Genomic DNA, 5,356 nt, shown 5'->3' with positions numbered 1-5,356 from the left:
CATTTGAGCCTAGTTTTCTTCCTGCCCAGGCAGGGGGTTGGACCTGAAGATCTGCAAGGTCCCTTCCAACCCTGCTTCTATGATTCTGTGATTCTATGATTCTATGAAGGATTCAAATAGGATGGTAACCTGGGACCCGCTGTCTAGAATGGCCCGGCATGGGCGACCATTCACAGTCACAGGGACCTCTGCACGGGGTCCCACTAGCCCCTTTGGCAGTGAATCAAAAACCCATGGCAAAGCTCAAAACCCATGGAGCTGGTGTGCATGGATTTCCTAGCCATAGAAGGGGAGGGGCACCGAAAAGGGAATGTGCTGGTTGTGACAGACCACTTCACCCAATATGCCCAGGCCTTCCCTACGCAAGATCAAACAGCAAGAACAGTTGCCAAAGTACTGTGGGAAAAGTACTTCTCCGTGTTTGGGCTGCCCACAAGAATCCACTCCGATCAGGGGCAAGATTTTGAGAGCCGGTTGTTGCGTGAAGTACTGACAGTGGCTGGCATACACAAATCAAGGACTACACCCTACCACCCCCAAGGGGATCCCCAACCTGAGCGCTTCAGTCGCATTCTTTTGAACATGCTGGGTACCCTCCAGCAGGAACAGAAGGCTGAATGGAGCCAGCATATCGCATACCTGGTGCACGCCTATATCTCCACTAGGAATGATGCAACGGGGGTCAGTCCATATTTACTCATGTTCGGGAGGGAGCCCTGATTACCTATAGATTTGTGCTTTGGGGTAGAACGAGTCTACCAACAACATTTGACTCATGGTCAATATGCACAACAGCTTCGGGACTGTCTGCGTCATGCGTACTGACTGGCAGCCGAAATCTGGCAGTACACGAAATCTCCCCTGAGTCTGGACCGGGTCGAAGTCGTGTGGTCCACCAGAACCTCCTGCTGCCTATTGGTGAATTGGTGTGGCCCCCTCCACCCAAGAGCGAGCTGCAAAAAGAGAGGCCTAGGTCTCCCCGTAGAAGGAGGCCTCACACCACCCAGCCAGCAGTTGTACCTGCAGCTCCCCGTGAGGACTCAGACTCTGACTCTGACTGGTGGTACCCTACTGACTTTCACCCAAGCTTAGGACCTGCCACTCCTCAAGGCAAAGGGGAGATGGGGACTGCTGCTCGTGGGGCCCCACCTGGTGAGACCGAAGGAGAAAATATCCTCATGCCTTTACCTGCCAGTGGGGCAGACTCCTCGAGTGAGAGGGAACCTGAGTCACTGGGGCCCTCGCAGAGTCCTGCCCCAGACCGCACCCCACAGCCAAGGTGGGAGCTTCGGCCAGTCTGCCGCTTCACCTATGATGCCCCAGGGGTGCCAGGGGAGGTCCCCATCACTGCACTGTGGGTCCAGTAGTCCCCCAGGCTGAGGCCTGTGCTTCACCGGGGATGGTGAAGGGTTCCATGTGGGAGGCTGTGATACGCTAGCTGGCAGTGACCTAGACCAGGGGTTTTGAAAAGGAAAAAGATGTTTGGAGGACTTGGGATTCCCTTTCCTCACCAATCAGGCCCAGAGATTCACCCCTCATGTCCCCTGATTGGCCTCTTGGGTCACCTGCAGGGGTATAAAAGGGGCAGCATGGCTGACTCAGAGGATACCAGCGAGGGACTACAAGGAAGGAGCTTCAAAGAGGTGGCAAGAGCTGAGCCAGCGAGGGGTATAAAAGGGGCAGCATGGCTGACTCAGAGGATACCAGCGAGGGACTACAAGGAAGGAGCTTCAAAGAGGTGGCAAGAGCTGAGCCAGCGAGGCGGAAGCAGTTGCCCCAGAAGAGCCTGAAGGAGCAGGACCTGCAGGTAGCAGTTGGACCCTCAGCAGAACAGCATGTGGCCGGCAGGAGAGGCTTCCTGCTGGGCTCCAGGATCCCCTATGAGAGGCTGTGGCCAGCAGGAGGATCTGAGCAGCGACCTGAGGGGTTCCCAGCTTGGCTTCCAGCTCCTCCAATCAGAGGCCAGGCAGCTTGACGTGAGGCCAGGACTGCAGGAAGGTCAAGACCCCTAGCAGCTTCGAGCAGTACCAGCACTGGTGTACGTGTAGCAGTGTTCCTGCCTACCATGTGGGAGCTCTGAGTTCAAGTACCAGTTTTGGTGACTTGGGGTGAGTGAGCTAGCAAGGAGAAATTCCTCTTGCAGTAGAAAGGAGCCATTGTGTCTTCTACCCTTCCAGGTACCTAGGCCCTATATTACTTTGACATTTTGTATTTTGTGCCTTTTTTATTTCCCCAACCAGTATTGTTTGCTCTGTTGTTTGTGTTTTGTGTTTCTATATTTTGTTAACCCTGTCTTTTGCAATGATTGTAAGTGTCTAACCTTTGTTGAATCAGCCCCCTTGGGGCATTGTGGTGTCCACTATACCCCCCTGATTATGCCTGTTATGTTCCCTCATTAAAAGGTATATGGTTAAGTCCCCAGTGGTGGTCTGGCTCTGCTCTATAGGGGGAGGAGAATCCCTACACCTCCCACAGCGCTTGTGCACCTGCTCTGATCCCTTCAATTGGAGTGCGGGTACCTTTTGGAGTACCGCCCAGGTTACACAACCAAGAGGAAGAAGCTTCCCAAAGCAATCATCCCACTATTTGCAACAACAATGATGCCAACAGCATAGATGTCAGTGCAGGCCAGCTGCAGCAAAGGGTGCACATCACAGAAATAGTGATCAGTTTTGTTGAGCCCCCCAGGAAGGGACCTGGGTGGTCAGGAGAATCTGTATGACAATGCACAAAAACCACCTAGCCAGGAAGCCATAACCATCTGGCCACACAAGTGCCTGGTCATGATGATTGTGTAGTGTGGGGGTTTGCAGATAGTTATATACTGATCATACGCCACCGCTGTGAGGCTGAAGATCTCTGTGCAGCCAAAGAAATGGACTCCAAACAACTGTGGTATGCAGCCTACAAAGGAGATGGTTTTCTTCTCTGTGAGGAAATCTACAATCATTTTACAGGCTGTGACAGAAGAATAGCAGATATCTACAAAGGACAGGCAGCTCAGGAAAAAAAATACATGGGGGAGGTCAGACGGTGGCTGCTAATTATAGTGACAACAATTAATGTTTCCTCCATTATAACTATATAGAAGAATAAAACCAGCACAAAGCATATTTTTATATGTCTTGATTTTGAGAAAGATCCAAGAAAATGAATTCAGCGACATTGTTAATATTTTCCATGTGTTCTTCATAAGTGGCTGTTCTGTAGTACAGTGGTAATTCACCTCGCAAAATAAGATGTCTTTAGTTTAGATTTATGTTAACAATGAGATAAATATCAACATTTATGAACCGAAGAGGTAGATAGAGATCAACATGAAGATAAGGGCAGGTCACAATTGGTTTCTGTATTTGTCCCCTTTTGGGTAAATTAATAATTATTCCTTAGAAGAAAGCAAGACATTCTATAGCACACTGGTTCACAGATACGTGTGAAAAGAGGGGATTACAGGTGGAAGTTAAGCTTCAAGACAGGTCAAGCAAGGCTTAAATGTTTAAGCCCCAACTCAAGTGAGGGACGTATACACAGAGCTACTGACTATTTTAGGATTGCTCTTAAATTATATCGTGGACATGAGAACCCATTGTATTCCTGTTAAAATTTAATTTAAATGGACATATTTCTGTAAAAGATTTAAACAAATTTAAATTTTTAATGGAAAAAATCCTCCAAAAAATCCCATCTGGTTAGAACTATATTGATTTCATGAGAACTAAAAACATCTTATTTCCACTAAAGTTTGGCTTTTCTATGTCCTGATTGTCACCAAAATCAATAGAAAGTATAAACTTGGGCTGGATGAGGGATCTGGATGGAAAGTTATGGAAAGCAGTGGGAGCAAGGTGTCCATCTAAGGAGTCTGGCTAAAGTAGGCTAAGATGCACACTCACTCTAAACCTAACCTAGTCTGCACCCTAACATATAGACTAACCACCATTGTAAAGTCACTTCCTCATCCCTGAAATCATGTTAGACCAACTGGTGAATTTGAATGACAATCAAACTTTTCTGGCTTTCAGTTTTCATCAAAATCAACAGGAATCTGCCCAACAATACCTAGAACATTCTTGAAAAATTGGAATTCATCTTGTATAGTTTTTGGAAGTAATTGAATTAAAAGCAGACAAACAGAGAAATCCTGTTGAATGCAAGTGCCTTGCTTCACTCAAATTAGTTTTTTAATACTAATATGCTAATTGATGGAGCACAATTTTGAAAATTGAATTTCATCCCATAAATTTCAGTTTATGATTTATATGTATTTACCATGTAAAGGAACACCTTGAGAGGCTGGACACCTTCAAGTCATCTGGTTCTGATAGTATCCACCCCAGGGTACTTAAGGAGCTGGCAGGCATCATAGCTCAGCCCCTGGCAAAGATCTTTGAGAACTTGTGGCACTCAGGTGAAGTGCCTGAAAACTAGAAGAAGGCCAGTGTGGTGCCTATCTTCAAGAAAGGGAGGAAAATAGATCTGGAGAACTACAGGCCAATCAGCTTGACCTCTATCCCTGGGAAGTTCTTGGAAAAAATTACCAAAGAGACCATTCTTGGCAAGCTGTCTGATGGCAACATCCTGAGGAACAGCCAGCATGGGTTTGTTGCAGGTAAGCCTTGCCTGACCAATCTCATTTCCTTCTATGGCCAGGTGACATATCACCTGGACAAGGGAGAAGAGGTTGATGTCATATATCTGGACTTTAAAAAAGCCTTTGATCTGGTGTCCCATGATCTCCTCATGGAAAAATTGGTCAACTGCATCCTCGACTACATCACAGTCTGGTGACTGGGGAATTGACGCTGAGGTCAGACCCAGAGAGTGGGAATCGACAGAAGTAAATCATCATGGTGCTCCATGACCAGTGGTGTCCCTCAAGGCTCCGTCCTTGGCCCTATACTCTTTAACATCTTTATTAATGATGTGGACATTGGTGTGTGAAGTGGACTGGCCAAGTTCACTGATGACACCAAACTTTGGGGTAAAGGGTCCACACCTGAGGATAGGCTGGTGATGCAGGCCGATGTTGACAGGCTCAGAAAGTGGGCAAACAAAAACCTGATGACAGTCAGTACAGAAAAATGCATGGTATTCCACCTCAGGGGGAAAAAGCCACATCACGCTTATTGGCTTGGCAGTGCTATGCTTGCTAGCACCACAGCCAAAAGGGACTTGGGGTCATGACTGACCACAAGATGAACATGAGCCACCAATGCAATGTTGCAGCTGGTAAAGTGAACAAAACTCTGGCTTGCATCCACAGATGCTTCTCAAGCAAATCTCAGGATGTCATCCTCCCACTGTACTTGGCCTTGGTGAGGCTGCACCTGGAGTCCTGCATACAATTCTGGGCTCC

Source organism: Alligator sinensis, unplaced genomic scaffold, assembly GCF_000455745.1.
Source record: "Alligator sinensis unplaced genomic scaffold, ASM45574v1 scaffold706_1, whole genome shotgun sequence".
NCBI classification, from domain to species: Eukaryota; Metazoa; Chordata; order Crocodylia; family Alligatoridae; genus Alligator; species Alligator sinensis.
Note: the sequence above shows the minus strand (reverse complement) of the source record.